Raw genomic sequence first — 13,383 nt, forward strand, 5'->3', positions numbered from 1 at the left:
AGATACTGCTGATAACAGAATCTTTGAATGCGTGAAGGACGTCATTACCTAAATATCACTCAGCATGACGTCAGAAAATTTGTCCTCTCGGCCGTCTCCTGATACTGTTCTGTGCTGACCAGTAGAGACGAAGCAGGGGATTTATTGTCATTGAGTCCTTTCTCTGGACAAAGTGACATTTTCAGTCATCACTTACAAGAGCAAAGACAACTTCTGACCAGAAACCAACACAAAATTACAGTTTTTGTAAATAATTGGCCTCTGTGACACCTCAGCAGATATATTTTACATCTTAAATCATAAATCCTCTGTAGTGTGTTAATAATTTACAAGATATTGTCCTTTTTATTTTGAGAAATCACAAAAACCATGCTTGACTGACATATTTCCTCATGGCCTAATTTTTCTCTCCATCACAAAGAGGAGTTGGAGGATGAGCTCAGCTCCGCTGAACACCTCTGCAGACAGAGATGTCTGTCTGATGTCTCATATGGTGCATGTTGGGATTCATGATGTAGTGGGCCACCAGTTTCTTGCTCTAATGGCCATATCATCCATGTAGCCATGGTTGTTGGCCCGCTCCGATCGGTTAGTCTAACATGATGCTGCCACATCGGCGAGAAACAGCCAGGCTGATGGACAGATCGAGATGCCCGCTGCCACTCACCTCTCCTAAACGCGGCCATGTGTGAAATTGATTTTGCCGTTATTGCCTCCCTGTTGGCCTCGCTCTCCCCTCGCTCCCTCTCTCCGTCTCTCTCAACAGTGCACGAAAAATACCTCATCATAAAAACACTGAACATCTGTGTACTAATGAGGACCCTGCCAACAACAGATTGATGTTCACTGTCTGTATGGTGCGACTCTGCTGCTCTAAATGTGAGCATGACTGATGGAGCTGCCAGCGCCAGGTTGTGGGTTTTCTGTGTTTTTCTGTTTTTTTTTTTTTTTAAACAAACATGCTGTTGTGGATGACAGACAGATAGTTAAAGATGCTCTGCAGGCTCACTCTGCCTCCTTGAAAGCTGACACGGTGCAGGTCTGTGGAAAGTTCAGCCGCACCCTGAGATCGAGCTCTCGATTAATCATTGTCATTTCGGCCGCGTTTAAATAGATCAACAGCATCACAGCAGCTTCTCTCAAAAGCTAGAAAGTGCAGATGGTTGGGTAAAATGGGGCATTCATTGCAGTTTTAGAGCACTTTTTGAGGTAAATCATGGCACAACGCTCCCTCTAGTGGCTCAACTGACCCCTTTTTATTGTGAGCACTCCTGTCAAGGGACAGTGTATTCGTTCTGAGCAGGCAGGAGTTGGATGCTACAGCAGAGAAAGTCATCCTGCTTGTTGCTATTCAGTTAAATTAATGAACATGGTGATGAGAGTTTAATTCATAAGCTTTGTCTCTTCGCTGACTGGCTGCCAGAAGTGTAGATTTTCAATAGGCTCTAAGGTGCTGAAAAAGGGCTCAGGGCTCAGGGCACTTTTTCCATTTTGCATAGCATTGCACATGATTGAGTCGACTGAAAAGCCACTGGATTCTAACAGTGAGACAGAAATGAAGCGGACAATTGGAGGCGTCCAACTGTCATTAACCACTGACCCCATTTACTTTAAAAATTGCAAAACAGACAATTGAGATAGATTTTCATTTTCCCCCCCTTTGCCTGCTTTAAACTAGAGGTTCAAATGTTGTTTAACTTTAGAGTTGCTTTAATTCTGTGTTTCCTGCTGACAAAGCAAAGCCTCCTTTATACTATCACCATATGGGATTCAAAGACACAAAGTGTGCTGGATGTAACCTTGTTTTGTTTGTTTTTTTGGAAACATACAGTAAGTTATCATCCTCAGAACAGTGTGACTTTGAATCCTGTGTATTTTTATATGTGGTGGCAGGAGAGCAATTAAAATATCCTGAAATCCAGTACTCTAAGTGAGTTTAGGCAGTGATGAAATACATGCCTAAAAAGCCATACACGTCCCTTTCCAGTCAGCACTAATCCAACCATGTCAGAAAAATTCAACTTAATTATTACAAAGTAATTTTTTGTGTTTTGCAGCCTTAACAGTAGTTTTGCACTGAAGTTGATTGTTAGAAATCTTCATTTTAGTCAAGCAGGACCACAGAAGAATGTATCAACCTGAAATATTATTTACTGAGTCAAACTTCAAGTCATTCAAGTATGTTTCAGGCTGTTGACGATCGTCTGTTCATAAACTCAGTGGCAAGAGCAAGAATTTACTACATGGGGGCAAATAAGTCAGTAAACGTCTAAATATTTCAATTCAGTCAAACAAAAGAGAAGTAAGGGGTTGAGGACATCACTTTACTCTTAAAAACATGGCCGATGCTTGGTGGTGTGTTGTGAAGAATGATATGAGAGCAGACTTGTGTGTGTGTGTGTGGCATCGCCCTGCACAGACAGCAGTTTGAGGGAGATGAACCACTAGAGGGAGCAACATGCTTTGACTTGGCCTCGTTTAGAGTTGGACAGTTCTCGAGCTCTGAGGGTGGGGTTCATTTCACTCCCAAGAGACTGCCACACTAACAATGTAGGTGTATGCACCCTCCATATTATTTTTTGTCATCAGTCATCTGTCTTCATAGATGAGGATCCTTCAGGCTAAGTGTTGCCTGTTTTGGCGTCACCGAGTTAGCTCCATTCCAGCTTTCAGAGACGTGCTGGGACATATTTTGATTATACATTTTGTTCAAGCATTGTGCAATGAAAGCTTCATCCCTTAGTTTTACTATATCTACACTAATGTTCACGTGTGTCTGATACTGCATGTCTTCAGTTCACTGTGATCTTTTTTACATTTTCTTTTTGGCACACTTTCCATGCAGCGCGTGCATCTGAATGGTTTCATAACCCAGTTTCTGAATGCCACTGGCCAAGATGATTAACATTGCAGGCCCCTGGCAGTTCATAGGATAATACATTCTAATTTGTATCATACTTTCTAGCACAAGTGCAAGCTGTTGTCAGGGTTACTGATCTTCCCAGTGAAGAAAGACCAGGATTCCCATCGTTTGTTGGGTCACAACATTTACACACATAAACTGAAGAGCAGAGAAGTTTGCCTATTTCCTGCTGGCACGTGTTTGCACCGGTGATGAGGAGCAATGATTTCTAGAGACATGATCTTGATGAAACCCTCAATAATAATTTTCAATAGTACGATCACCAATTAAAGCAATATTTAGAGTACTAGTTAACAAAGACAGCAATAATGTAAACTGATGCATAGACCACGACATACAGTATGTACACAACCTTAAATGGCTTCCTTACACAAACTAAAGCTGCACCAAAGGACTCATTACAATGCTTTTCCATGATGTAAGAATTTAAGATAAACACTTTAATTAATTCATCTCATAATCAAACACTAACAGACCCTAGATTTATAATCATATTTTAACAAAAGTGCAGACTTTAAATGCACTGGTCTGCAGGTGATTTTCTGCAACATTGCCTGAATGAAACAGACCTGTGAAAATGAGATTTGCATATTGTGTATTTAGCACTGATGCCACGGTGAAGTTATCTAACGAGAAAATATGGTACAAACTGTACGTTATTTCAACTTGAACTGTTTGTCATCCTCTCAAGTTGTTGCAGTCGACATGCTGATAAAGATATTTTTTGAACTAATGTTTCATTTATTAGTCCTTATCCAATGCACTGTTTTGAAGGAACACAATTAAACATGTTAGACAAATCCCTGCTTCGTGGTTCATTCCATAAAGCGCTGTGGAGCACAAGCAGCGGTCAGACCGTACATGTGCACGGCCTTCGTTTACATCAGTCTAAGTTGGTCATTAGTTAAGAGCTCTTGTATGATGGTGGACATTTACCAGGTGTACAACAAGCTTACAGAAATGAACTCATGGAGCAGACATGGAGCAACATTAGCATTCATTTGGAGTCACGTGTCTGTCTTTGTTTTTGTCTCCAACAGTTCCTGAGAGTAACATCTCTTTAGCTGCTAAATGTTCACTTGCAAGTCATTAACTTTGTCTGCTGTTTAGTCCTCGGTAGCTAATGTACAGGTAGCTTGTTTGCAGTGGGGCCCTTGTGTATATATAAAGGATACGATACAATACATTACTGTAAAATACAAGACAAGATCATACAAGACAATGTGGGGTTTTTTTGGCCTTTGCCCCACAATTAATTTCAGTTTTGGCCCTCCAAGGGAAAAAGGTTGGTCTCCCCTGATATAAATGTATTTATTAGCTCAGCTTTAAAGTTGACACCTGAGATAGAATCATGTCCACTCATCATTGAATCATCATGAACTGGCTTAACAGAAAAACAGCAACTACATACCCACCATATAAATCTCCAACCTGCTGCATTCAAAAGCATGCAGGCTAGATAGAGGGCTAATCTGATAAGCTTGCATAGGGACAAATAAGTAAAGATGTTGACAGAATTAGCAGGAAATACTAAAATTCAGAGGATGCATATTTAAAAAGTCACTTTACAGTATGAACAAGCACCTATTTGCACCCCCATTTGCTGTTTGCAACTCCCCCAGTCTAATCTAATCTAATATGGCCTCTTACAATTTATAGGTCATTTGCCTCTTGCCCAGCACTACACAGTAGTGCACTCGAGAACAAAAAAACAGCTTTCTTTAAAAGAGGAAGATCACAAGACTTGTAGACGAGACAGAGCTGCAAGCCTCTCCTTCCCCCCTTCCAATCCCTGGGTCCACGGAAAACAACAGCTGGTAAGTTAGCTCGCCAGTTTTGTGTCACAGCTCATCACATGTAAGTCTGACGACGGCTGTTGGCATCCTGCCGTTACAGACTAAGAAATAAACTGCATAATGAGAACTCCACCAAGCTTCAATTTCTTTCTCTTGACAAGTGCTTATGTTGATTATAGATCCACTTAAAGGGGCAGTAAGTATTGGACCTAACAAGTGGATGCACTTGTTAGTGCCCCCCCGTACAGATAATTAAAGCTGCCATAATCAACATGGCACTAACAACAATGGATCAAGTGACTATGTGTAATGCCACTCTTAGTAATGAACCCACAGAGAATCATCCGACTTCTGGCATTTAGCACCAAGGAAACAGATATTTCCCTCAGGAGTTGGTGGAGACCAAAGCAGAGCCAAAAGGAGAGTGAATATTGGAGTTAAATTCATCAGGTGGACAGACATACAGCTCCAGATTAATGCTAATATTTCTCTGTGTCTGCTGAATGTGTAAATAGGAAGCTACTTGCTAAAGTATTAACCACAACAACAACTTTACAGCGTCAGACTATGTCAGTTTTGGATTTACCGCTTGTTCTGCTGCCCACAACAGGCCACAAAATCTATTCCTGCTACATGAAGTGACCTTTTCACAACATGGATGAGTAAGATCCTTGAAATAATATGCTAAACTGTTACTCATTTCATTGTTAATGTGCTGTTTTTCCAAATCAAATGCCAACAGGTTAGTGAGTTTGGAAACATTTTGTCTAGAATTGATGCAGTTTCAGACGTTCTTTCAATGAGAAAACCAAGTAGATCATTGCAGCTTCTATTTTTAGCTTTATTTATAGACTTTTTTTGTACGTAGTCCCCATAAGTATGACTCACAAAAATGTCATGTGATCTTCACAAGAGCTCACATACATGATGAGATGCACATGCACGGCCTCTCTTCCAGCACAGGTGAAGAAACGTGACAGGTAAACTCAGCAGACTAAACTGTTCCTGTCTGACTGATCGACTTTATACTGCTCACTAAACAACAACAGAATGTCTCTATGCACATACAATTGTGTTTGGTGGTTGAGAAGCAGCCCCATAACAGCAGTAATCAAGATCTGGCAATAAATAATAATCAAACCCGATAAGCCATAATGCCGCATTTCACACTGAAAGCTGTAAACTGTAATAGGACAAAAGCTTTCACCTAACACTGGCTTGCTTGTGTTAATTTCAAGATGACAAGGGAACTAGAAATACAAAGTTATATTTGCAAGACACTAATCCTTCTTTTCATGCTTTAGAGAAAGAAAAAACAATCATACAGCTGGCAGGGAACAATGTGAAAAGCGGCTAAGAGAGAAAAAACAGAAATATGTCACAGGTCCAGCATGTGTTATAACAGAAGTTTAGTTACTGCTCTGCCGCTGGAAAAACTACATTTACTTGATTTTAATTCACTCATGTGAAGATGCTCCTGTTCAAAATGCATATATTCAATGAAATTACTGTGCTTACTGATGTAGCAGTGCACAGAACATCATGAATGTGTGCTAAACGTTCTGTGCCATCTAGTGGCTGTTTGGACTGAACAGCAACAGCTGGACCTGTACAGTTCACCTCTGCGCCGACGGACTGAAGATAGAGACAGCAGAGATATGAGATGCTGTCATACTGAATTTAAACTCAGGGTTGTTGCAGTGCTGTAGAAGTACTCATGGTCTCAAGTCCCCCAGTGCTCTTCCAAATTACAATTTTCTTTGATCAGATATTTCCTGATTTAAGTCAGGAACCTTTTCTAACATTATGCATCAACCAGTTTGATATATTTTGTCAGATATCATTAGCAAATGTGAGTGATATGCCACAAAATACAGTATAAGCAATAACACTGACTGTCCAGCTCTTCAGTGATTTATTTGTGGCTGGTCAAATTCAAGTAGGCTGCATTGAGTATATATACATTCAATGGAATAAGACTATAAAATGACCAGCACATATATGTTTTTAAATGTGGGATATAAACCCAAAGAACACTAAAACCCTGGAAATCGCATCAATAATACAGAGGACATGAGGTCAGTGTCCTCATGGCTCTGTTCATTCTGTTCCAGACAGATTCAAAAGGGGACATCTGAATCAGGATATTTAAGAACAGAGGAGGATTTTTTTTTTCTACAAAATGAATGATGATGTTATTCACTGTGGTACGACCTGCAGCATGTAAATATATATATATATAATGTTCATAATCACTTCTGGCCACTGAAAGACATGCTGGCACTAATCTTTTCATGCTGTTCAAAGGAAAGTACAGTTAATGGGTTGGGCTGTTCTTGCCAAATAATGCTGCCTTATCAGCTTTGTGCTATTCCAATGACTCAATATGAAACTGCCCACGTACAGGTCTCGAATCTAAAAATCAACAAAATCTGTAATTTTTCCAGTTTGGCGTCTGTCCTGTGATACTGGGATGTTTTCCTGCATGCGACAGCGTGCTGTCCAGACCAGGTGTGTGAGCCCACGGCTCAGCTCTGTGCTGTTTGTACACTGGCTCAGCAGTTAAATTTAGCCGTGGATAAAAAGGGAATTATTGTAGAAACTCTGGAGCTGAAGATGGCAGATGCAATACGACCGGCAAAGCACGGATGGCTGTCGGTTTAGTTTCCCTGGTAACCTGAGGGAAATTAGCAACAGTGAGTGCAGAAAACTTCTGCCACATAAATAGCGTTGGCAAGGTCATGAAAGTGACCTTTTAATTTTTATAAGCCAAATGTGCCTGTGATTCATCTATTGAGTTACATAAGATACACGAAGAGGCAAAAAATAGGATGCAGAGATGTAGCTTTGGCATTTTGTAGCGGTGAGGTCACCTGGCAACCAATCACATGAACTCTGCGTGAACTTTGATTTGTCTCCATCTGTGGTGCTCAGGGCTCCGAGCTGAGGTGTTTCTGCACAGAACCTGTCAATAAAACACTCATCCCTGCTAATGGACTGAAGTTTCTACGTTTGGTGTGTTTCTGTGGCCTGTTAATTCACAATGGCTCTGACTTTGCATTTTTAATATAAATATATCTCATCTTATCTGAAATACACAGTGCTTTATTTATTCAATAATACACCAAACCACCAAAAATACACCACATTCATTTACATGTTGGGACAATTAGAGGCATAATCGAGGTTTATTATCCTTCATTGATGTTGAGTGAACAGTCATACACAGTCGTAGACTGTTCAAACGGTGGATGCTGCTTCTGGGTCTGAAAGGTGAAACCAGAACTCAAATGCCCTTAACCTGCATTCTTTCAAATGGCCACCAGGGGGCAACTCTACTGGTTGGATGAGCTTATGAGAAAATGACTCTACTTCTTACTTCATTTATTACCTCAGTAAACTGTTTCTTAATGAGTTTATGGTCTCAATCGCTGGTTTCCAGTCTTCCTCAACACAGAATGATGTTCATTTTGTAAATTATGGTCCCCTTTAGAGTAAAATAGACAATAAAGACGGTATGGCGGTATACTTTAGGATGTGGCTACCTTGTGATCGACAAGTTGTTACCACGGCGTGTCCTCGAGTTCTCAGTCAGATCATGATAGAGGCACAGCAATGCTCATCCTCCCCAGCTCCACCCTTCTATCCAAATATGGTCACTTCTGGCTCCAGATATGAGGTTGTTCTTTTTTCATTTTCATTTTTTATGAATTTTACAATTGATTTTTGGTACAAAACGAGGTCTGTGAAATTTGTCTCACCATCATCTACACTGAAAGTGCATCATGAACGTTGAAATGGGTGGTATGAACATGTGGAATGATTAGAGTAAACAAAATCTCTTTCAGTGTTCAGATGGGCACCTTCCTCTTATTCTAAAGTTGTGAACCTTTTCTTTAATGGCGCCCTGGTGATTCCAGCACTGGGCTGTGATGCCATTGTGGAGTGGTGGGAATGAAGAAGAGCTGAAACATCTTGAAACATGTTATCCAGTTCTCTTAATACATTCATGGGTGCTGTGCATGTCGACTCATTTGCGCACTTAAATGTGACAGAGCTATAGTTAGTGTGCTCCACCTATACTCCGCAGCTATGGCAGGGTCTTTGGCTGTTAGTTTGCTCCGCTTCATATGCATTAGTTGACTTTTTCAGAAGCAGATACGGTGACATCACACTCAAAATATATATATTTTATTGGACATGTTGAATTGAGGTCACCTGAAGGAGTACAGCTCCTCAGGGGATAGTCCTGTAAGTCAACTGAGATTTTAGAATGAGGAATGATAAATGGGGGGGTATAATGGGTAATGTTAGCGCTGCAGGGAGGGCTGCTGTGTGTCAGCTGGTTTAATATTTCCATGTAACTCTGAGAGCGTGCTGCGAATACAGCCGCTGCAATTTGACAAAGGCCTTTTGAGGGCGACCTATCACTTTAAGAGTGTCAGAGCCCCTCGATGGGCTCCTCATCTTTTTTCCCCTCACAACATCTTTCTTCTGCCATGCATGGCTTGTTGCCGAGGTAACAGGCCTGAGAATAGCTTAGCATTTCCAGCATTGCCTGATGAATCAACTCGTGCTGACATGCAACAGACAACAACATGCTGCATGACTGGCTCAGGTATTTTCTCCCCCCAAAATGTCAGCGGAGTCAACGACCACCTGGCGCTACTCCAGTATCAGAATCATATCAGAGGTATCATACTCGAGGTGATGTGTGTGATGACAGATGTAGCAAACTGGGCCCTGTGTGACGACACTGCTTTAAGCCCTGAAGCATAAAATCAAACCCGCTGATGGAAAAGTCCTTTTATGCTGATACAGTCACTTTTTCACACCTGTTTCCGAATCAACGTGGCGCGAGTTACCGTGTTTCTCCAGCAGAGGGCACTGTTTGTGTGCGTGTGCATGTGTGTCTGTGTGTAAGTGTTTGCAGATACTTGTGCATGCATGTGAGCAATATCACCCCACATGGTTATTATGCATTTCATTCGATTGTGTTTGTGTTTGTGTTGTATTTGTTATTGTGTTCCATCCTGCAACAAGAAAGCATTTTTGCTCAGACAGCAACTATGAGTTATTGACTATATTCAGATGCAATCTGATAAGGAAAATGATTAAATCAGCTTGTTTAAATGCGCAGCAACAGCAGCATACTTACCTTGTTATCCTTTTTTTTTTTTTGATTGACCGGGTCATTGCTGAGCTGCTCCCCCACTGACTGAAAGCACCTCAATCAATCCCTGCCTGTCAGAATCTGCATTTGTATTGCTCCCTTGGTATTCTTGCTGTTTACAGGTAATCCGTCCTCTGGAAGCTATAGTAAAAACAAAGTGTCAACGGACAAGCCTGTTAGCAACAAAAGGACAGATTGGAGTTACTCAGCTTTCCATTAATCATCCTAATGATGAATGATGAATTACTTTGCATATTTGGATTTATTCATATTTATTATGTCACTTTAAAGAAAGTGACAGTCTGGTCTATCATGTAAACTCAGATCTTTCCCTGCCACATATCATTTTCCCACATGATCCTAGCCAGTGATGCGAAAGGGCATTTTTTTTTTTTTTTTGTTTTAATCAAATATTTACAGGCACCTTTCAACCTGGACTTATTTGCTTACCTTCGTCTGCATGCACCTGATCAATATGCGTTGTCACTCATTGTGCCCCACTGGGACACAACTGGTCCTGGCGGTAGTCTGAGTATGATGCAACATCTTGCAATAAACAATGTGCTGTAAGAGTTTGCAACACAGAGGCTAGCAGCACAAGCAGGAGCACAGTTTAGAGACGAACCAAACATGCTCGCACATGCAAACACAGAATAAAAGAGGAGGTTTCGTTTCTTTCGTCCTCGATGCCCTTTTTTTCCCCCTCGGCTGGCTGTTTCCCATCTGCCTGCTTTGTTGGGCGTGATGACGGGCCTGAGGGTCACCGTTATTGAGATGACCTGCCTCATCGATCACCTGTCACAGCTATGGATTAGAGCAGAGATCAATGGGACAGGCTTCTCGTCTGAAGTATAGCAAAGGGACGAAGCGACTGCTTGGTAATGGTCTGACCCCTGAGGTCCTGTGGTCTGTTTTGATGTTTTGAGAGAGTGTGAGTATTCACTTCCTTTGCTGTTTCTTGAATCGAGGTATGCTCTGTGTTATTAGTCACCAATCTCCTAAATGCTCTTTTATCCCTTTTCAACCTGTCTGAGCATCTGCCACTATTACCTCTTAAACACAGACTGTACGCTGATGCAGCACAAACATAAACTTTTCATTTCCATGTCCTTGATATGATGCTTTCACACACAATATGAAATGAGTATTCGATTCAAATGATTCATGGCCAAATCAGTCAGGAGGTTTTTGGGCAAAAACTGCTGTTGAGCCCCTACTGATCCTCCCCGACACAGATTATTTAGAAATGTACACCATCTGAGCAGCTAAAACAATGAATGTCTTAAAACCAGGTTCCTTCTACAAATAACAACACATTACCTGAAAACAAGTGACCTGTGGTGAATATGTGGGTTTCTGGGCTCCCTGGGAGTCTGAGGAAGCGGTTGCCGATTTCGCCCAGCTGGAAATCCAGCCGTGAGTCACCATCAATTTCCTTTTCAACTTCATGTCCTCATATTCATGGATAAAAGGTGCTCTGATGACACAGAAACATCACAAACGACACACTTCTCTTCAAGAATCTGTTTTTATGTCGCCTGTTTAGCTGAACTCTCTCATTTTTCTGCCTGCTGTTTTCCTTTCTCACTGGTTTGCTGTGTTTTGGTCAAGTTAACTGAAAATACCAACAAACATGTGCACATTATTTCAGGCCTTTGTGTGTCTTTGAAGTGCTCCATGTAGAAGCATTGCTACACCCAGAAAAAGCAGCTACATATTAGATGGAGTTACATTTTTTGCAATAAAAGACCTGTGTATCTGTCTCCAGTATGTGGTGCTGAAAGAACAGCTCCCAAAAGTCAATATACAGTAGAAGATGTGGCACAATTCAATAGCAAAGCAGCACTGTGGAAACAATTTCAAATATAATGCTAGTTTCTGTTTTGATTGATTTTATTTGTCAGTTTGTGTTTTGAGGCAATCCAGAGAAATAAGCCCTCACGCTGTAAACACTGTTGCTACAATACAGCAAATGTTTGAAAAGGTCGGCTATTTCTACCACAATGCACAGTCCTAGCAACGGCAAAGTGTTAAGAGGGCCATCCTTTCTCTCTGTCTCCCACACACACACACATGCACACATAGTCACACACACGCAGTAATGTTTCCATCACTCATGAGGGCATGACATAGACTTGCATTCATTTCCTGGAGACTTACCCTAACCTTAACGCACGTGTTCACCCTAAAACTGAATGATTTACATTCTGGGCACTTGCATTTTGTCCCCATGAGGAGGGCGAGGCCCCACGATGTGACTGCGTCAACAGATTTATGTTTATGTTTAGATCGATATTTTGATTCTGTGATGCCGTCCATGAGGTCAGCATCAGCTGTGTCTTTAGATCTCAGATGTGGGTCAACCTGTGTGACCACAGATACATGCAAAAAGTCTGCCAAGAATATGCATTTTTTTTTTTAAAATGAATCAGTTAGTTGTATCCCAGAGTTTGACTAAACATTAAAGAGATGCTGGTCACCTGCTTATACACTAAACAAAGTCATTAATCAGTGTTTGAGTGGAGGGTGTCAGAGCTCCATGGCCTGATTGCTGGGTTAAATTGCTCTCCTGTAAACATACAAGTTCATGTCAAGTGAGAAATATTTCTTTTTCAGTGTATGAGCCTGAAAATTAAAAGAAAGTCAAGGCTCTGGTGAGTATTGACACACATCTGTCTCACGCAAGATGGTTGAAGCCACACACTGCATTTCCCAAACATGTCACCTCCATCACAGCAATGCACCGGAGCCCGGCTGTTCTGCATAATCAGTGCCCCGTCGTATATTGACCGTGAGTGGAAACAGCATTCATCGACATCCCCACATGCCAAAGTGTCGGCTGCAGGCTCAGTGCATACCAAACTGTCTCTAGGACCCAGTGCGTCTCCTCCTCAGCCTTTGTAGTTTTTGTGTGGAGACCAGGGAGACTGAGATGTGCTTCTTGCTTATCACGATTCACATCGTGCTTTTTGCAGGCTGAGGTGGGGTGGGGGGGATGCTGCACAGGGCAATCTGAAGCCAGGATCATCTCCACCACAACTGCTTGTTTTTTTTTTTATTTATTTATTTTAAAATCTTTTATTTCATTTCTTTGCCTCTCATTTATAGATGCATATGTGAAATTAGGGGGGGCACCATGAAAGACGAGCATTTCGGGTGCATGCCTGCTGCTGGCTGGGACTATGATTTATCAGCTTTGTTCTCATGACAGACTTGCACTCATTGAGCCTCAGCGGAGCGGGAGACAGCGGTGATTCCTCTTTAACTTTCTTGCATCTTCGACGGTTCCAGCCGCGGCAGGTACTTTCTGCACTTGAGGTGAGTCCCCCCCGCACGAAGGACGCGTTTATTTTATAACTGCATTTATTATCCGAGGAGACGCTGGAAAGCGTGGGAGAGCAGCTTCATCTTATTCTCCCCCAGCCGCTCTCTCACATCGGTCAGCCTACATCTTAAGGATGTTTTTAAGCATTTGTTTAATGTCATTTTGT

The sequence above is a fragment of the Chelmon rostratus genome, chromosome 9, assembly GCF_017976325.1.
Source record: "Chelmon rostratus isolate fCheRos1 chromosome 9, fCheRos1.pri, whole genome shotgun sequence".
NCBI lineage: Eukaryota > Metazoa > Chordata > Actinopteri > Chaetodontiformes > Chaetodontidae > Chelmon > Chelmon rostratus.